At 29.4% G+C, this 22,786-nt stretch overlaps 1 protein-coding gene and 1 long non-coding RNA gene across 3 annotated transcripts in view; one reads left to right on the plus strand and one right to left on the minus strand.

Moving 5' to 3' along the window:
- LOC129976673 (uncharacterized) overlaps positions 1-504 on the minus strand; it is a 372,556-nt gene extending 372,052 nt beyond the window's left edge. For both annotated transcript variants that reach the window (XR_008785164.1, XR_008785163.1), the window contains exon 1: positions 364-504. This is a non-coding gene — a long non-coding RNA (uncharacterized LOC129976673). The remainder of the gene's footprint in view (positions 1-363) is intronic.
- LOC129976672 (uncharacterized) overlaps positions 1-22,786 on the plus strand; it is a 90,097-nt gene that overhangs the window by 9,433 nt on the left and 57,878 nt on the right. The gene's annotated exons all lie outside the window — the stretch shown is intronic.

Below are 22,786 nucleotides of genomic sequence, written 5' to 3' on the forward strand. Positions count from 1 at the left end.
GAAAGATTAATACATAAGGCAGGAAACCATGGTTTAACGTAAAATCCTTCTTCAGGACAAATAAAGATGACAAATATTCAGAACAATTCTAAGATAAAGGAAGAAAAGGAAAGATGGTTTGATATTTTCCTCAATCCCCAAAGATATGTCACGGAGCATGGAGTATTTGATCGAAGTACATGCTGAGTAGTTCATCTTTCAGAATCTTTGGCAGTTAACGCCCGATTCATTCACTATCCTAGGTTTAACGAAGGCACAACTCATGCCCTGAAATGGGTGTGAGGCCCATTATTTTTTCAGGCAGCCTGCTCCCAGTCCCAGTCCCTCCGCTGAGAAGATACACCTAATTACTATAAATCTTACCTATTTCACCTCGGAGCCGACCTCGCAGTGGCAGGCGTTAGCACACACGCCGGACCCAGGGGGTGGTCCCATTGGTACAAAAAGGACTTTTCCCAAAACGGGAACCCAAAAACCGGCAAGCGAAAAAGCCGTCGACTGACGACAAGGCTGGACCAGCAGCTTCTGCAGCGTCCGGTGCTGCCTGCCACCGCGAGGATAGGTTCTCTATGCAAAAGACGTTCTCCATGCTCAGAATTCAGACGAGATTTCTCTCTTACTCTCTTTCTCCTATGCTCCGGCTTCGGCTATTAGCAATTGTAATGAAGCCTTTTCCCCCGAGCTGCATGACTTAGTAGCAGCAGCCTTTGCCTTTTATTTAGGTTTTTTGCTGCCTCCCGCCGCCCTCCCTGCTTTCCTACATTCACTCTTTCCTTTTTTCCTCGCCCCCCCCCCTGCATACATATCGAAAGGGGGAGCAAGAGTGTGGCTATTAATATTTTATAGGGGCGCGGACCAGTGGTTGGCTATAGGGCTGCAAGTCCGTGGGCTGTTTTACTCATTTTTTTTCTTTTTTTATTTCTTCTAGTTCTGGAAGGGGGTGTTAGGTTGCCCGTCCGTTTCTCGTCTGTTCTTGTTCCGGGATAGTTCTATGGGGTGGCCCGTGCGAGGAATTCTTGATGAGGAAGGAAGAAGAACGTTGAAGGATGCGGTAAGGAGGAATGATGCTTGGGAGAAAAGAGATGGGGAAGAGCGAATCGGAGGAGAGAGAAAATCCCTAAGATGAATTCCCTGTAGGGAAAGGTAGCCCTTGAGGGAATCTCCGCTTCGGATGGTGTGATTTTGTGGTAGAAAACAAATGGATTTTTTTTTTTTGCTTTTTTTTTACACATAAAATAAGTATGAATTATAAGTATAAGTATTATGCCTATTAAAATACGACAATATTTTAAGAATAATCTGTAATACCGTAAAAGAATCCGTATTAGAGTATTTAATAGTTGAATTTAATTATAAATTTAAACTATTAAAATTATTTATCTCGGAGAACTAAGAATATAAACTTTACGATTCATTTTCGCCACGTTCATTCAAAAATTGTTGCCCTCTGCTGGAAGATAAAACTAAGGGTTCTAATTCTATACAGACCAACAAACATATAGAAATATTTAAAGTTTTATAATTGTTCTATATGTTTGCTTTATTTACTTTTTAAAAGACATGTATTATCTTAAATTATAAAACACTCTCAAACTCAGTCCATACATCAAATATTAAGTCTGCATATTTCAGACAGATGCGATTTCTGACATTTTTAATCTGGAACACATCAAAAATTACAATGGAATTTTATCAATCTCTATTTTTTTTTTTTTTTTGTATTTTAGAGTGATTATTAATAAACATATTGTAATGATGTCCCGGCGTAATTCCTCAACTCACAAATGGATACATATTTTATCCATAATATATTAATTGTGTACCACCGACAATTTATAGATTTCATTTGAAATTAGGGCATCAGCTTTAAGGCCAATGATTATGATGAGACAGAATGGTTACTCATCTAAATAAGTTATAGCAATTAAAACCTCAATTAATTACGGCATACATCTGCTCACTGAACTATAAAAAAGACATTAATTAAAATGTAAACATTTGGAATTCGTTCGAAACTAGTCCTTTACTCTCATTTAGTTTTAAAGAATAGTACCCAGCAAAATTCTAGACCTAGTCCAAAACAATAAAAAAAAACCCAGCTTAATACCGACTCTTCCCTAATTTCCCTTTTACACCAATCTAGAGTTTTATTTCCTAAATCATTCACTTTTATTTTATTTTAATAAATAATACTGTTCAAATTCCAAAGGTCTGTCTAAATTCATGACTAAAAAGCAACTGTTATTGTCTGAAACTATTAGTTTTTCAATTCTGTTCCTAAATAATTTATTTTCGAAATCCAAAGGTTTATGTAAGACAATAAAAAAGAACAACTTATTAGTGTCTGGGCCATAATTTCCCCACTTCCATTTTCCTTGGGCGCTATCTTTTATCAATCTGAACATCATTATGAACTTTACGTCAGTGATTTTCTTGCGATGGGGAAAAATCCTCGGGAGGAGAAATCCCCAAACCTTTTCTCTGGCATTCATTGGCGGGATGAGATTCGTGCCTTGAATGAAAGTCGTTCTTGGAAGAGCCATCTCATTGCTATTCGGGGGTTCTCCTCGCCTTTTTTACCCGGCTACAGTACCCGATGGAAACAAATTGCGGAGGATAAGTTGGGCAGAGCGGGGCAAAAAACAGCGCTCTTATCGGTGGAAGCAGCTTCTATATATTGATTACTCTATCAATGTTTGATTGAGTGAATCCATTAGAAGATGCGACGGGGGTACTGGATGCATGTAATTAAAGTTCACCTATTCTGAATGGTGTATCGATATCTAGATGCCTCTGTTTTTTTTTAAATGTAGGACTTTAAAATAAGAAGGATTCATGTCATCATAGTAGAAAAAACAAGAATGCAATGATTTTATGCACGTTTCTTGTGTCTTCATGATTGGCGATGAATAGGAATTAAGTACAAGTTAATAAAAGAACGGAAAATGTTTGTTATCTGCAATCACAGAAATGGTCTATCTGTCCTATCAAAGTCTATGGTTGTCTATCTTATGTCATATTCTATTTGTTCTGTTTTCAAATGAAGAATTTTCGAATAATGGAATAAAAAAAAAGAAAGAAAAAAACTTGATATTTGCAGCTTAGATATGATTTATTTGTTCAATCAGAGTCTTTGGCTTGTCATTTTTTTTGCTATTTCCAAATCTATCGGTTATGCTTTCAAACGAAGGATTTTTAAATAAAGATGGAAAAAAAGGATTAATTAGTCCTATCAAAGTCTATGGTTGTCTATCTTATGTCATATTCTATTTGTTCTGTTTTCAAATGAAGAATTTTCGAATAACGGAATTAAAAAAAAAGAAAGAAAGAAAAACTTGATATTTGTAGCTTAGATATGATTTATTTGTTCAATCAGAGTCTTTGGCTTGTCATTTTTTGCTATTTCCAAATCTATCGGTTATGCTTTCAAACGAAGGATTTTTAAATAAAGATGGAAAAAAAGGATTAATTAGTCCTATCAAAGTCTATGTTGTCTATCTTATGTCATATTCTATTTGTTCTGTTTTCAAATGAAGAATTTTCGAATAATGGAATAAAAAAAAGGAAGAAAAAAACTTGATATTTGCAGCTTAGATATGATTTATTTGTTCAATCAGAGTCTTTGGCTTGTCATTTTTTTTTTTTTTTTTTGCTATTTCCAAATCTATCGGTTATGCTTTCAAACGAAGGATTTTTAAATAAAGGTGGAAAAAAAGGATTAATATCTGAATCTCGGGCATGATTTATTTGTCCACTTGTCAATTTTTGGTCATATCCAAGTCTACCGTTCTGTTTTCAGACAAACAATTTTCAAATAAAGGAATGAAAAAAAAAAACCTTGATATCTGTAGCTCAAAAAGGATTTATTTATCCAATGAGAGACTATGACTTGTCAATTTTTGGTCATTTCCAAGCTTATCTCTTATTTTTTCAAAAATAAAAAAGGATTTTTAAACAAAGGATGTTGAAAAATGCTTAATATATGTAGTTAAGACATGATTTATTTGTGCAATCAGACTTTGGTTTATCAATCTTTAGACAAATCCAAGTCTGTCTGCTCTATTTTCAAATAAAGGCTTTTTAAATAAAGGAGTGAAAAAAAAGCTTGAAATCTGTAGCTCAAAAATGATGTATTTGCCCAATCAGAGACTTTGACTTGTCAATTTTTGGTCATGTTCAAGTCTAACAATTCTGTCAAACGAAGGATTTTTAAATAAAAGAGGGGTAAAACCTTAATATTTGTAATTCAGATAAGATTTATTTGTCCAATAAGAGACTTTGGCTTATAAATCTTTGGTCGAATCCAAGTCTGTTCTGTTTTCAAATGAAGGATTTTTAAATAAAGGAGTGGGGAAAAACACTTGATATCTGAAGCTCAAAAATAATTTATTCGTCCAATCAGAGGCTACGACCATATCCAAGTCTATGTGTTCTGTTTTTCATTAAATGCGGGATTATGGAATAATCATGTGAGGAAAAAATTGATATCTGTAGCATCTGAAATATGTGTACTAACAAAATCTATAGTTTGTTGATTTTGTGTCAAATTCAAGTTTATCGGTTCTGCTTTTTTTAAATGAAGCAGTTTTGAAAAAAGAAGTTAGAAAAGTGCTTTGTATGTCAGTGTTGAAAGATATGAAGGCCAACAATAGAAGAATAAAAGGGTCTTTAAATTGCGATCCGATTCTACCAAAATTGTGTTGTGTCTCTTGTTATACAGAACCCGTTAATGGTCTGCGAGTTTCGGTGGAAAAAATTGCAGAATTTGGCAGAATAGTGCCATTCTATTACATTTTAATCAAATAAATTGCACCTTTTATTATTATTTTTGCTGTCGCCAGTTTAATTGTGGAAATGAATGCGCCTAAATGACAACTGAATGAAGGATATTATGTTCTAGTAGCAAGTAAAATTTTTATAATGATGCGTCAGATTTGGACGAGCAGCACAGCAGCACAGGGCGAGTAGCATTGTTTTAACGCCATTAATATGCTTTACAATGCAGCTGTATCGCGAATTAGTGACAGAACGTTTCGATTCCCTCCCCCCCCCCCCATAGTTTACGATGAATAATAGAAAATTGCATGCTGATATTTGTTTAACTAAGATGCTGTCGTGCTAATAAAGGCTGAAATTTAGGTTTCTCTCTAAAATCATATATTTGTCATGTGACCAAAATGTAACATTATTAGTTGCTTTTATTCTGGAGAACTAACAAACCAGAGCATTAATTTAACAAATCAACTTTATAAAAAGAATATTGTGCGGCTTTTAGTTTAAACTTTTACATACTTCATACCAATTAATAATGACTAGACATTTTAGTGCATAATTTTTTTTTCATCGATTTTATCTTACTGTTTTTTAGGTAGTCGTTTTTAAAGGATTTATTTCACATTTTATGTATGAATGAATTCAAAACTTTTTTTAAGGGGGTAATTAGGTAGCGTTCGATTGATTTGATACGGTTTATTTTAATTAACTATTTTAAAATGCTGCTATAAAGGGACAAAAAGACTATTATAATCCATATCTCATAATTTAGGTATCATTATCAGATGATCCAGGGTTAACAACTGAGAAAACGCTCGACGTTCAATTCCGACATCAAATAAGCGTGCATCATATCCGTATGCAAAGGAATTTCAGTCTTAACCCTTCGGATCCGGAACTTTACCGCCCAATCACTACGGATTGCTTTCGGGTTGGACAAAACATTATACAAGATATTACTTGAAGAAAAGAAGAGCAATAATATGGATATTATGCTTCAATTTTTATCATTTGGCTAGTTTGATCATAAATAAGACCCAAAGAAAACATATGTTCAGATCAAAACTTAAAAGTGATGCAAAAAATATTTTTCAATAATTTTAAAGTAAAAAAAAAAAAAAATAGTTACTTTGTCCATAAGTATTCCAAAGCTTTTAAACTCAAAGCCCGCTGGTGTGGTGTGGAACTTTGGAGAGGGAGGGTGCCAGCTCAGGTGACGTCCTCGTCATCTGACAGCGGTTCAAAATAGCCCTAGTGTAGTTTTAAAAACGGGACTTTAATATAATTAAACTTTAAATTCGAAGTAAGATAAAACTTTTGTCACATTTTAAATGTATTAAATGACTAAAATTCATATAACTCCCTTGTGGATATATCAATAAGAGATTATGTGAGTGTTGAAGTGAGGATTCCACAGCTAAAAATCTCGGTGTTTTCTCTCCCCCCCCCATCCATCCAATACACCGATCTTCGGTCACTTAAATCGATTATGCTCATCCAAAAATTGATATCAGATAAGATATGCAATAAAAGATCTGCAACATTTCTTTTTTATATGTATTTATTAAGGTGCACGCACACACTAGAAGATTTTTTTTTAAATTTTAACTTTAAAAATCCAGTTTTTTCACAGTAGGTCATTAATATATGTTTAAACTCATTTCAGTGATGAAAAACCATATTACACTAATTATTAATTAATTAAATAATATTTAATGAGCTAATTAGCCTATTTTTTGAAACATGATATCTTAAATTCTAATTTTTACAGACACACAATTCCAGTTGGAAATTATACCTAATATTAGTCTTCATGTTGTCTGCCTCAATCAAGTTATAAAAATATATAGTTTCTTTTAAACAATTTTTTCATCTACGATGAATAGAAAAAGCGAGATTTTTTCTGTCATTTTAACTTTTAAATAGATATTAAAAATTTATTTCTATAAATATAACTTTGATTGAGGCACAAAACATCCGCTATTTCATACAGAATTTTTTGATATATAAATAACTGTATTTGGTTCATTTCTTGTTGAGTTATGATTGTTTGAATGAAGCAACATAGTGGAAAAATGTCATTCTTCATAAAATGAGTTTTAAAAACACCGTAACTAGAGTTTTTAATGAAAGCACCTCAAGAAAAATAATTATAACTCGAGAAATATTTCGAATATTGACAACATCTTGGTATCGTTTGAAAGCTAAAGGATCAGAGAACCTTATTAAGCAATAAAAAAAAATATTCGATATTTTAAACGATTTTCGAAATTTCATGTGCGTACATACACCTTAATAATAATAATTTATTCCTCTTTAAAAATTTTCTCATCCAAGAGATTTTAAATTATCCATATATAATTTTTTCGAAGAGTGAGAGCTTAATAAATAGACAAATAAATATTTGATAGTCCAGCCGTGTTAGTGTCAAAGCAAAGGGAATCGAAATTCTTAAAATAGTTCCAAATCCAATCTGGCTTGATTGCAGCTCTAGTGCTTCTAAGTACAATGAAAGAAAAGTTTTTTGGGTTTTTTTTTCAGACAAAAAATTCAGTAAAATAGTGAAAGAAATAATTAACCGAGTTTCTGTTATCTAAGAGCTAGTTTTGACGAAACATTATTCGTGGACTTATAAATTTTTAAGGTCAATACAAAAAAAATGTAATACATTAGATTTATTTTTTAATCGAATTTATGAACACATTCAGTAAATGTAGGTTAGCAAGAGTCATTCCTTTAGTGTAACATTAGTATTCATATTTAAATTCTATTAATAACACTGGAAATAATATTTAGAAATAGAAGCATCTTGAAAATTTTCCATCATTGTTTGATTCCCAAATAAAGCCAAATAAGTAAATATAACAATAACGATTAGAATTTCATTTTAAAAAAAGGAATATGTTGTTGTAAAATATACGTAAAGAATTTTTTTAATTATTGAAAAAATATAAAAACTTATACAGCAGCAACGTAAGAATCATGGCAAAGATAATTTTTGTGAACTTTAAGACTATGTAAAAATCCCTTTTTACAAAGAAAGTTTTGGTGGGAAAATGTTTTTATATTTCTTTTAATTTGTAATTAAATAAATTTCCGATTAAAATTTTAAAAGATTTCCTTTCTGGATGCATATTTTCCTTCTTCTTCTGTCTCTACGCCACATTTGCCACATATGCCAGCCTTGGTCCCAATTTATGGATTGTAGGTAAATTGTACATACGTTTAGTTTCATTATTAGTAGAGATTAAAAATGTAGCCATTTAAAGGAATTTAAATTTACAATTACATTCAATTTTCACTGGTCTGAGCTTTGAAATTTCCAAACCGTATTTGAAAGCCTATTTTTTTTTAATTGTTTAATACCTTTTATAAAGATAGCAATGTGTTTGTTTAGCTTAAAGAGATTCAGAATAATGTGTTAAGAGCAAAGTTTACCAAAATATCGTGCATGTACCACTAATGGTACGTGTTAAGAGCAGAGTTTCCCAAAATATCGTGCATGTACCACTAACGGCACGTGTTAAGAGCAGAGTTTCCCAAAATATCGTGCATGTACCACTAATGGTACATAATATTAATTTTCGTGGTACAATTTTAAAAAAGAATATTTAAATATATATTCAAAATGAAGATCAAATGAGCAACTATTTAACATTGTGTTTCATGTTATATCTACTTTTAATAAATGTACAATTTTTTTTATTTGCATGATGGTACATATATTTTAAATATTTATCCATAGATTTTATTACACATTGCTGTACACATTTTTTATTGCACTTGATGGTACATACACATCTTTCTTGGCCCACATAATATTACAAATATTTTTGGATAAATTAATGTATTTTTGGGTACAAATGATTTTACATATATTTGTTTATTCTTCCTTATTTGGTAAAAAAGATTTAAAATGTGAAGACCCCTTGGATTAGATTATTGTTTATATCATCGAGTCAAATAACATTCTAGAAAGCGCCAAATCCCTTTAAACCAGCAGATGTGATCTTCCGAAATCTTTTTCGATTTTTTTTTTTTTAATAAATGTCTTATACCCTTCTTTCAGTATAAATTTGTGAACTCCATATTTGCGAAAAAAAATAATTACAAAATAAGATTTTGGCATGCATTTGGCGTTTTTTACTGAATCTTGCAATGCTGTCTTTGGCGATTTTTTCTTTGCCATTAATTATTGGCTTGCGTTTAATACATAAGAATCAGAATATCGAATATGTGTTTTGCCGACGTGTCTTTTTATTTTTATTGATTGAAGCTAAAACAAGGCATATAATTACAATTGTAGTCACAAGATAGCACACAATTTAGTTGTGTTATTACATTTTAAATTCATCTTATTTGCATGACATTACAGACCGGCAGATGATCAACCCTTGGGCGGATTTAATTCAAAATATGATACAAATCGACATTTTAAATGCTTAACTTGTGTGATAAATTTTATAACTTCTTCGTTAAGTTTATGAAAATATCATGTTCACTTGCGGTAAAACAGCAAGAAACTATTTATTAATGGATTCCCTTTAAAATTTGATTAAAATCCAGAAACTTGGTTTTAAGCCCAAAAAACAAATTTCATCTAAATTATTTTCTTAAATGTAAGAACACAAGTGTAAAAATTTCAAACATTATTTCTGAAAAATGAATAAATTTTAAATGCATTTAAAATTTTAATTTTTTAAACAATGCATATAAAACTTACGAAAAAAATACAAAAAATAAACATTAGAATGCCGAAAATTTATTTTCATCAAAAGATTGTATTATTATTTATTTAAAAAAAACAGAAAAATGTTTTAATATTAACCCTGAAGATATTTTGAAATTCTAGTGAGTGTTAAAAATATTGTGATTTTGAAAAGATGCATTTTATTACCTATTTCAACTTCGGCGACTTGTTGGTTCGTCGAAAATAAAGATTGTCTTTGTTTATTGAAATAATGAAAATAATTTGAATTTAAATTCAATAATGAAATCTGTTGTTGAAAATTATAACAAAAAAAAATCTTTAGAAAATTCTGAAATTTAGACGAAATTTTCCAAAAAATTAAATTACAATTTCAAAATGGTGTGAAAATTAATTTTTGTGTAATGTTTTCGTCAGTTGTTGCAAAGAAAAATGCCGAAATCTCTGATTATTATTAACTAAATTTTGCAATTAATATTTCAGAAAACCATTTTGAAGAGCCCAGTTTCTTTTCCAAAGAATATCAATGTCAAATTCGGGAATTCTTGTTCAGAGAGTTTGTCATGTTGAAAGTCACACTCCCATACAAAGCACATACTTTCTTCTTTATTAGCAATAGAGATCATAAAAGGATAATTTGTTAATTTAGAATAAAAAAATTGAAGTAAGCAACAAAAACAGCTAAAGGCCCTGCAAAAATTTATCAAATGCGAGTCCTTTATAGAAGAAAAAGCTGAGAAGAGAGATGAAAAAGAAGAAGAAGAAGAAAAAAGTGCATTTGAAAGCCAATAAATGCCACTGTACTCAAAACAAACAACAATGTTTACATAAAGCATTGATCTCTTCTGATCAAAATGGTCTTCGTATTACCCCGACTTTTTTTCTCTCTCTGCGCAAACCGCTCTTAGGTAGAGCGAGCCTAAAAAACGCCACCCCTTCTTAAACGTCTTTTCTCTCCCTTTTTTTGATCCAAAGTCACAAAAATACACTTTGTTCCTATTCTTACCCTAGCTGAAAGAAGAACAGATTGGGCAAGTACACCCTTCTTGCCCCCTCCACTTCCTACCTCTTCGTCTCTTGGAGGAAAAAAAAGCGCGAGAAAAACTGCTCTTACTGTATGCCTATCATGTGGCAGTCTAGGCCTATGCCCCCCCCCCCCAACAGCATTCGCCTTCACATAGTCCGGTCAGACTTTTATCATTCTTTGTCAGTTTTGCCGGAGGCACTTTCCGGACGTGACCTGGTTTAAGAGTTGAGTTGAGCAATCTTCTGTTTGTTTGTTTATTTTATTTATTTTCTTTTTCTTTTTTTTTTCGTCCGTGGAGGTTCTCCCCCTTAAGAAAAAAAAAAAAAAAAGAAGAAAAAAAAAAGAGCAGATCTTGCATTGCTTAAAGCACTCTTTTTTAAGCTCAAAAGCTCTATATTTAACTACCAGCATTTATTGGATGAGTTGGAGACGTATTACATTAATCTGCAACAGCAGCAAATAATAGCTTAATCTAAATACATTAATCAGAACTGATGAATAATCTTATATCTAATAATGTTTCTCACTCACTGTAATTAAAGGAAGATAAATTACAAGCGATATGCATATCGCATGCTTGGAGTATGCATATTCAAATCTAAGTGACAAGTGACGGCTTTCCGATAGTTCTTTGAATAACAAAAATGAAGCGGAAATTATTCATAAGGTCACCAGGATCTAACGAAAGATTTGTTTTTTTTTTTGTTCCATATTCACATGTATTCGAGAGATATTTAATTTGTTGATAAATAAATATTCTCAACACAAGCTTGTGCCAAATTTAACACTTTGATAAGCAAATAATAATAAATAAATAAATAAGTCTTCTAGTTCACTTATAATTAATTATCTTTGCAATTAAGATATCACTTACAATTATCCTCTAGAAATTACTTCAGTAATTTTAAGAATAGTTTTCGATAGTAGTTTGAATGACGAAAAAGAATCAGAAATCATTCACAATAGTTGCCAGATTTAAATAATGATTTTTACATTTTAAATTTATAAAAAATATTCTCATAACAAACTTATATCAAATTCCATACTTTTAGATTATTAGTTCAAACAATCAAAATCATTTTCATTTAGATTTTCTCAAAGATTTACGCGCTTATTTCCAATTCCATATTTTGACTTCAAACCGAGGAATTTAAATGATTCATCGAAAAATTCAGCACTATTTTTCCCCAGATTTTTCCAAAAATTAATTCAAAAATTTATCTTTAACTCCACATCATCAAAAACGAAATCTTTTCAAATAATTTGTTGAAAATTCAGCAATTCTTAATTGAGAAAACAATCGATAGTATTTTCTTTGAAATTTGTCGAACATTAACATTTAGGCCTAACTCAAAATCCATATTTAATTATAAAAAATGAAGGCATATAATGATCGATGTAATTTTTTCAGTTGCTTTTTTTTAGAAGGCATAGATGAAAAATTTCCAGATATTTTAGAATATTAAACAAAATCTTATCTCAAATCCCACACTTTGAGTATCAAAAACTGTAAACATTTTAACTAATTGAATGAAAAGAATCGGTAATATACATTTTTGTTCAGAAGTATTTAAATAATTTAGTTCAGCTACTTTTTTATTTCCATTAAAGCCTACTCTACAAAACTCACCATACAGAGTGCTATAAACATCAAACACGTAAGGAATAAAAACCATAGCGGCAGTCACAAGAATAAAATGACAAAATCACAGAAATTACGCAAAAGAATATGTAATCTAAAACGGAAAATACATTGTCCCAGAAACCTAAAGTAAATAAAACACACAATGCTCATTATATAAAAATACCATTTCTGAAGTTAAAAAATGAAACACTGATCTCTTAAAAAAATCTCTTAAAAAAATATCTGAGATTTAACATTTCAAATAAATAAATAAATAAAATAAAATACCGAATATATATAAATTTCGTAAATGCACGTACCCTTATAAACGAAAATACATTATTACAAAAAATATCAAAACACACAAAAACGCAAATATAAAAAAAATTTGGACATAAGTCTAGAATAAAAAGATAAAACAAAACAATTAAGTAAAATAAAAACTCATTCAAAAGTTGCAATTATTTCGATCTAAAAGAGGCGGGAGACGTATTAAAAGTATTAAGTTTAGCAGATAATTTACGATAATTTCGTAAAATTTGTATAAAGGAAGCTTTTTGATATAATTATTATACCAAGAAATATTACGAATTTGAAAGTTTAAAGTAAATGCAAAATTTGTTCACGTGCATTAACAAAATATTAATGAGTTCCGGTTTTCCAAAATTTCTAACTTTTTTTCCAGAGATATTTTTTTAGCTAAATAATATTTAAGGAATATTTTCACCTTAGTTCATTTTTAAATTCAGTTTAAATCAGCATTGTATTTTGACATTATCAAAAAATTTTCAATCTTGAATTTTATAGAAGATTTGTTTAATGGTCTGTCTTATTCATTTACGATTCATTTGATGATTATTTGAAAAGCACATATTTATAGAACACAAATATATTACGAATTTTATAATAACTACCTTATGTTTCAGTGTTTAACTCTCAGCATAAACCATGAAAGTATATTTAAAATTCTAAAAACCATTCAGGTTGTAATAAATATGAGAACATGCAGCCATGATCATTGTTTACAATCAGATACGCATAATAAATACATGAGTACAGGCTAGGAATATAAAGTATTACGAATGAAATATCATGCAGTTTTATTTTCATTCCGCTATAATTTTTAAAGATTTAAATCAAATTCTTGTGTACAATCAGATATTCAGAATGCACAACGTGTATAATATAAATTTAGTAAATAATATTTACATTGATGCCACAATGGAATGCACAAGAGGAATTTAATTTCAGTATTATATTCTTGGACAATGGACTATAGTTCTTATATTATCTGTAGATTGTTCAGATTTCTTTTAAATAAGAAAAATTATTGTAATCATCTGTAAACAGAATGTTCATTGCTTTAGTACATGCATACAGATTTTCGATAACATCAAACCTAATGGAATTAAAATTCATGCGATGTCTCATTTCTTTCATAAATAGGTGCGTATTGTTTTGCATTAAATTGTTTAAATAATTCTAAAGTTGCATATAAAACCAGCTAGAACTGTCTTCCCGCCACTTTCTCGCATTCTTCTTAACAACATTATTCCTTTATGTTTTCAAACTCCCACACATTAGAGTTTTGTGAGTTGAAATATAATAAAGAAAATCAAATGCGAAATGCTTTCTTTAAACGGATTTGAAAACAAAATTTCATGTCGAACTACAATTTTAGCAACAAGGTTATATCTTTGCATTTTTGAGTTACAGCTTTTGCATGCATACCAAAATACACACCGATAGACGGACAATCCTTCCACAGATTTCATTCGAAATTTGATAACTATCTGCATTTTGGTTACATTTATATTGCGTTATGGTAGTTGAAAGTAACGAAAAAATAGTGACATATAATTCGATCAGAAGTTAAATATTCTAGAATATTCTGAAAGCTATTGTGTGGATGCTAAAATCCAATGAATATAATGCAACTTGATTTCAAAATAAATGATATTCTAATACTTGCATCATTTATACAAATTTTCTTAGAGAAACACTTATAATTCGAAAAAGAATAGCTCGCGTTGTAAAAGACGTTAAAGAATAAACATAAGTTGTGAACCACAAGAATGTGATAATAAAACTGAAAACGAAAACTCCAAACGATATTCTCTTGATTCAAAGAGGTGCAAAAATATTATTTAAATGAAAAGAAAAAGAAAATTAACAAACTGGTAGCGCCATCTGAAGGTGACGTCACTTCACAGAAACGACGAACAAGATGCTAAATGTGTGTACTAATTTCATGCACTAAATTTCATTTTTTCTACATGGTTGCATTTTTGAGTTATCGCGCATTTTTGAGTTAAAATGTATTCGAATGTATAGATCTGCAGACAAACGTTCAATAAATAGATTACCTTTGAAATTTGATAAAAACTCAATAAAATTATTGGAAAGGCCAAATTCTAAGTTCTATAACCTTCAAACTTTCGTGTAAGCATTTTTACAAACGGACTAACAAACCTTCAGACAAAATTCTAAGTTTCTTTTCGGACTCGGGTATATCTAAAACATGGAGATTTGTTGAAATTCCCTATTTTTTATTTTTGGGTCTATTTGGTATAATCTACTATGGAGTATATTATCAAGGTCTAATTTTTAGACAGTTATAATATTTTCTTTTTCTTTTGTATACTTTGTCTACGAGAAAGTAAAAATCTAAGGTTTCCAAATGATTTTTAGACGAATATATGTACTGGCTCTGCTTATTTTCTGGCTATGAAATACTGAAAATGATGACATGATTGCTGATAAATCTATATATTAATAGATATTTTGTAGAATAACGACGATTTTATTTTTACTTGAACGCACAGCAGTTTTCTTTTTCAGCATGCTTCGACGCATGCGAGTTCCGTCAATTCTGTCGAATTTTTGTGAAATAAATGTTAAAAATCTTGCCGTTTTCATAAAGTTTCCACAATTTTGTTCTTTGGCAAAAAGAAAACTCTGTGAATAGTTAATTATTGTTGTGTCGCATCACTTCAATTTAATAAATAAAAATTAACTAAATCCACCAAAGAATCATAAAATGAAAGAAATTTATTTTTGTAAGAAATGCAGGAAAATAAACAGAATATTTGAGTTTGGTTTTACGACATTTTTACCGCCTTAAATAAATTTAAAAAAAAAACAAATTTTAAATATTTAAGAATTTGAATTTTAAAATTTCTAAGCTAAGTGCATTCGAAATTCCTTTTTTTTTCCCCCAGAAGAAAATATTAAATCCTAGTATTTTTTAGCTTTGTTTGAGATACAATGCCATTCGTCAGACCTAATGAATGAATGAATTAAATATTAATATTCGAACTTGATTTTCACACGAAATGCAATCTTAAAATCAAAAATATTTTGCTTCATATCGTTTTACTTCTAAATTGGTCATATGTAGATTTTCAAAACATTTTAACAATTATAATTAAAATATGTAAATTTGCTAATCGAAGAGACTGGAAAAAAATGAAACGAAGCAATTATAATACAGAAGTCCGACGATTGAATTCTAAGATTAGAATCAAATACTGATTAAACTCATTTTTTTCATGCATTTTACTTCAAACGAATGTTTAATATTTTTGCTGAGAATATTCAACAAAATTCTATAATCAGTTTTCAAATTTTGTCCCTTTATTTATGCCAAACGATTTCAAAATGTTAATGAAACAAAAAACAAAACAAAAAAAAATAGATATTGAAGTCGAATTCAAATTAAAAACATTTCAATTAGCTATTTTCCATTGTTTAGGATTTCTTATAGAATTTGAATATTTCGTGAAAGAATAAATAAATCTATTTGCAAAGTATTGCCTAATTTAAACAAAAGAAACAGGAGTAATTCCTGGAATGCGTTTGAGTCTAATCATATCAAAATGATAAATGATAAAATGTATGGGATAGATGAAAATCCCATACATATTTTTGCAAAAATTTCCTTATATATCGTCACATTCAACTACTCACAAAAATTCTGATCATACTTAAACGCAATAATTTGAATCCGAGGGAAATATCGTTTGCTCCAATTATTTGTGACGAAAAATGACTTCTAATTCGATGTTTTTTCTCACGTTTAAAAAAAATAAACAGCTTTTTATGAAAAATGGTTGACATATGAGGTTATCTCTTAATAAAATGTTATGATTTGCGGTGTGATATGATCAGATTGTGGATTATGTGAGTGTGAGAGTCAGTGACATTTTTTGACAATTTTTGTGTCTTGTATTTAATTAGACATTTAATCCCAAAATCACTGTGTGAAATATGGATATATATAAGCTATGAAATACGTTCTGAATAATAATTCACATTTTTTTAAAGTTATGACTAAAATAATACATATTTGACAGAAAGAAAACAAGAATTGATTAATATGTTTTTTATTAAAAATAGTCGTTTTGCAATAAATATTTTCCGCCCGAGAGAATTAGGATGATACCATAATCTTTTTAAAATGCTTATTTTCATTTTAAAAATAAATGAACATATAGACTATAAAATGTTTTAAATAATTTGCAATTCATTTGATTCATTCAAGTTTTCAAATAACAAATATGATATTAATCTCTTTTTCACATTTTTTGACATATATTTATATCGAAATCTAATTTTTAATAGTTTAAAAATAATTAAAAAATAATTTTTACTACAATAAATTGTAGTAAAAATGAAGAGAATCGAATTTTAAATAATACAAAAAGAGGATAAGAAAACTTTACTGTTTAAGACAATAAATGTAGGATCTGGTAAAAATTTAAAAAAAAATAACGATATAAGTTGAAAATAAATATATATATTTTTAAATAGATTGATTATAAATCAAAATTGTTGACCGTATCCTAATCGCGATGATTCGATTACAATTAAGATAAAATATAAAAGAAAATTGAATAATTAAATTATTGATACATATTAAAGAATATCAACAATACTTAAAAATAAAACTGCAAATATTTTGAAAGGTAAAAATCTTTAAAGATAATAAATATATTTATTTTCAAATTGTAGCAGATGATTAACTGATAGAATTTAATTTACAGTAGATGAATGAAATTCCATATGTAGCTAGAATTTCCAGCTGATAAATTAAAATCCGATATGTGACAAAAATGAGATTTCTTTTACTTACGACATTTTGATACATCATCGAAGATATCTTAAATTTTTTTAAATTGCTTCATTCGATCAAATTTAAATATTAAAAGGCACATGTGTAAAATTTCAATTTCAAATCTTCAGGAGGGAAATTGCAAATAGCTTTGTAATTAACGATAACAGAATATTCTGAAGAATCATTGAACTGGCATGTTGTTACCTAAATTTTTTTCACTATGTCAGTATGAGATGGTTTGATCATCGGACTGATTTTAAATATGGCAGGTTAATATTTTCCAACAATTACCATGTTTTTCGGATTGGGCTTATAGAACTTTTACTATTGCAAAAGAAAAATAATTCAAACGTAGATTTACGAGATACCTAAGAATTCACATGTATTTCCATGTTAAATAAGTTCCATATCTTATAAGTTTAGGAAGTGGCTACGACTTTATGTTTAAATTTATGTTATAATAAAAATATTATCATAACACTTAATAATCTTTGACATTCATTTTTTACCTAAGAATGCTCAAATTGCGTTCATATTGAAGGAAAATCCATAAATCATAAAATATTTATTTGTTATATATGTAAAGATATTGTGGTGGTTTTTAATTGGATGTAATAAAATAAACATGTGTTCAAATAGCGAATTGTTCTTAAATTACTGATAAGATTAACATTTTTCCTCTCATGCGAAATTGTATAGTTTCAGAAGAATTTGAAATTACTTTATATACATATTCATGTTTTATTAATCGAAAATTATTGTAAGTATATTACTAGTATATTTACTGTAATATGTTAATGAAACAGAATGAAATAATATAAAGTTACACTGATTAGTTACAAAAATTATTCTTATAAATAGAAAGTGCTCTATCGTCAAGAAGTTTAAACTTGAGACTTTGATCAATCTTTATGCTTCAGACCTCCGTGGGACCCGCTCCCGACCCTGACTCCAAAAAGAAAACTCGAATTCTGTCTGTCTGTCAACACAATAACTTGGCAGATGAAATTCGATAGGTGGCTTTTATACCAAACTTATAGATTTCTGTCAAATTTTGAAGAAATAAATTGACAGCAAGGCTGTCTGTCCGACAACAAGACAACAATAATAATCCCAGAATATAAGAAACTATCAGTCAAATTTTGTACACATTTTTAGTATTCAATGTGTAAATCTGTATTAGAATTTTGTACCAAACCTATCAACAATTTTGGCATTTTTCTGTTTGTACATTCGTATGTATGCTAACACCATAACTCAAAAATCCAGTGTCTCCAATAAATGTTTTTTGGAATGTGATCTTTTAACAAAAGTTGTATTATTATTATTTTTTTAATTCAAATTTTCGTTTTAATTGACTGAAAAAATTTGAAAAGTCTGTGTTTGCTTTCCCTCATTATACTTGGAAGTGCAAGAGTCTGAAAATAAAAATCTGAGCACTTGCAATGTTCAAGTCCTTGCCGAAAAGTTTGTAATTTTTATGCTGGAAAGAGAATACCATCGTTACTAGAGAAAATATGAGAAGTTTCCGAGAGGCAATTCCGGTTGGTTTAATAAACTAGTTGAAACGCTGCTTGAAACTCTTATCCCCCAAAATTTATGATTAATGACACTGTAAGTGAATAATTTATCAAAAATTAATTGTTCCTTCATAAATACATTAAAACAAATGAAAAATCAATGTTATTAATAGGCTAGTTATTTCATCAAAAATCGGCTCTCTCCTCAGGATATTAATTCTAGTCATAAATCCAGCGTTTAGACAACTTTACTGAAAGCTCTGTGTGTGCCTAAAGATGGGTGATTATTACCAAAGAATACCGAAATTGCAATCATTGCAATAAAAAGGTGAACCGATTGACCCCATAAAATATTTTGAAAAACCGCGCAACTAAGTATTTGTGCTATTTCAGTTCATAAATATAATTTATTTCTTGCCATAAGTGCTCTCACCGAAGGTCTTCGGAGATGTTGTTTATATATCAATGTCTCCTGAGACTCGTGCTCGTGATTCACAAAGAAAGTCTAAATGACTTGAGGGTGAAAAACGATTTCCTTTCTTTATTCCTTTCCTTTCCTTTTTTTTTTTTCTTTCTTTCTATTCGCTTAATTCTCAAGCTAGAGGGAGGTAGGAAGGGCCGAGGAGAACACGCGGATACACTATCGCATCAAAATTGTGTGACACTTCGAATCTGACAGTCTCCAAAAAATTTACGACATCCAGCAATGAAACAACTCCACTCCATCGATAACGAAGACCGTAATGGTGTCACGTATGCGAGCAAACAGTGCGGGAAGGGTTAAGAAAAGATAAAACTCAAGAAAAATAAGCAAATAAATAAAAAGAAAAAAGAGAAAGATCTTCTGAAAGTAGGGGGGGGGGTTGTGGATTACGCGTTGTTCTATCCCCCCTATGCTTAAGTTCTTTTATAGATTGCAAGTTGAACGTTGCGGTATGTATTACTTGAAAGAGTGCACTGAACTGAGATTTGTTCTAGTCTACCCCCATCGTACGTTTTTTTATATTTATTTTCTTTCTTTCTTTAATTTAGAACCGCGTTCTTTAAGACTAAACCAGTTTCAAATATATGTGTGGGTTTTTCTTTAAAGGTTGTTTGTTGCTCATAATTTTCCATTGAGGAAAAAGAACAGACACACCTTGTACTCCTCTTCAATTTTGTTGTTGCTCTTTTTCTTTTTTTTCTTTTCTTTTTGTCACCTCTTTCTTATGAGAGAAAATATTCTATTCTCTCAACATTCCAATCTTCAAAATCATTCAAAGATTGGAACGAGAAATCATAAAAGGTAAAAGGTTCTTCGTTTTATTTTATTTTTAAGCGAAAGCACCACAAAAGCGAAAGTTCATTTAAGAGAAAGACATTTCGATTTAGTCCACAATTCCAAATACTTTTACATTCGTTCATGCCCTTTAAAATCATTTATATCAAATGTATTCTGAAATCATAAAACATTGCTAACTAGAATTAACTAAGATTTAAGAAATTTTAGGTTACCTTCTATTGTAAACTTTAACTGTTTGAATCCAAAACTGAATTATATCTATCTGCTGAAAGATTATTTATTATCAATTTTAGACAAATAGTTTACAGTGAAGACTACTTATTATAGCCAATTTTACATAAAGAATTCATAGCAAAGTATTTTTATAATCAATTTTAGATGAAGAAATTAACAGCAAAAATTCTTAATAATCAATTATATACAAAGAATTTATTTCTTGGAGTTTTCAAAATCCATTTTAAAAAGAGAAACTACTGAAAAGATTTCTTAAAATCGATTTCAGGAAAAGAGTTATCAGAAAAAGCTTATTTTATAAAGTGCCCGAAAACATTCATATTTTTCAAAAATGTCTCTTGGCAAAAACTAATGTTTCAGTCTTACCTTGACTGTGATATCCGAGCGTCATTCGTTTAAAAAATAACATAATAAAACTATTAAACATAAATTAAATAGTATCCGTAAGTTATCTCGTGTATTTCGGTGATTCCTAATTTTATCAACACAACAAAATTTTCTGAAATCGAGGGAGCCATCTAATTAGATTACAAAGAAAACTATAAATTTAAATGATTAATAATGTTTTAGTATAAAACTTTAAAACTAAAGTAAGACATTAGGGAAATATAAAAGCATCAAAAAATTCTTTAGAAATATTCATGATAAAGAAATTATGTAACTTCAAGTCATAATAATAGTTGATACATTCGAAGTGTCAACTTCTATATTGACTAGTTGCCTTTGATGATCTGTTATTTACTCAGGGTTAATATTTGTTAAAAATTTAAATAAACATTTTATGCAACTCTACCTTAGTGGATTATTGAGCAAATCATTTTCAAACTTCCAAGATTTCGTGTATGCCTCTTATAATATTAAAAAAAAAGAAAGAAAAATATTTAAAAAAATGAAATGAGTTGTTAAAATTTTGTAATTAATATTTAAAAAGAACGATTGAAAAGATTATACTTTCACACTATTTTGCATTTTATAATTTCATAATATATGAAAAAGAAAAAAAGAAAAAAAGAGGAGACAAAAAAAATTATGTGAGAACAGAGGTAAGAAAAAAATGTAACCAAACATTTCTTTGTTTCTGCAACACATTCAAAAAATAACACGATATGCTGCAACTGACTTGCTTTATCGGCAATCATATTCACATTACTATATTCCATTTTCACCGTTTGGATCATAATATGACCATTTGAATTTATTTTATATACATTTTTTTTAAAGTCACCTGGTGGAAAAATATTTTTATAATATTTATAGACCATATTTTTAAAAAATGTGACAGCTTAAATTTATTACTTTGATAATCGCCTATACATAGTCTCATAGAATATTAAAAATGCAAAATAAATTTTAAAAAACTAATTTTTTTTAATGGATAAGATTTTTATGTTGATATATAAAACGAAAGAACATAAAGATTATACTTTCAACTATATTTAGCACTTTATCATTTCATCGTACCTTTAAAAAAAAGATTCAACAACAGAGGTTGAGAAAAAATGTTGTCAAAAATCCAACTCTTTCTGTAACGCATTCAAAAAGTAGCTTGATTTGCTGCAGCTGGCACTCATGTTCACAATGCAATAGCCAATTGAAGATTGTCATTCTTCATAAAAAAATAAGAAGCGGCCAATCACATCATAAGCGATAAATCACCTGGTCGGCGACATAGTGGAAAGCATGACCGAAATGACAAACCAAATAAGAGGACGCGATCGAAAGCGTGGCTTGTTAAAATGCGGGCCGTGTCTCGGGCCGTAGGATGTTATGGCCAATTAAAGTTAGCTTTTCTTTCCCTGCGGATGATACTACAAGTTAATGTACCGCTCTTAGCTTCCTGGAATGAAGTGAAACATTTTATAAGACGTTTATTTCTTTAATGGTCCTTATTTAAAACGAGAAGTATCCATAGATTTTGTTTATCTATTCGTGAATGTTAAGTGCTTGGCTTTACTTATTTTTTTTTAAGCTCTGCTTAGATAGGCAAGTGGATAATAAAATGAAGAAATAGTAAACACGAAATAAAGTAATTAATAATTTGATTTTCAACTCACAATACATAATTTTATTCAATTGAATTATTACTTACATAGCAGTCAGCACAAAATCAGTTATATATCAACGTGAAAATTCTTATTAAGTTTCAATTTTGCATCTGTAAATACTGTTTATCTATTTATTTTTTTCTCCGAGCTGTATTTAAGTGTACTAAGGACTTAGCAAATGGACGAAATAATCGAAACGAAATAAAGTAATTAATAATTTGATTTTTTACTGAAACTGCATAATTTTATTCAAGTTAATTATTGCTCATACAGCAGTCAGCCCAAAATTAGTTGCATCTAAACATGAAAGTTAGAAGTATATTTCAATTTTGCAACCCTGATTACTATGTGACTATTTTTTCCCAAGCTGTATTTAAATGTACTAAGGACTAACAAATGGGCGAAATAATCGAAACGAAATAAATAATTTGACTTTCAACTGAAACTAATTTTATTC

Source organism: Argiope bruennichi, chromosome 7 (assembly GCF_947563725.1).
Source record: "Argiope bruennichi chromosome 7, qqArgBrue1.1, whole genome shotgun sequence".
Taxonomy (NCBI): domain Eukaryota; kingdom Metazoa; phylum Arthropoda; class Arachnida; order Araneae; family Araneidae; genus Argiope; species Argiope bruennichi.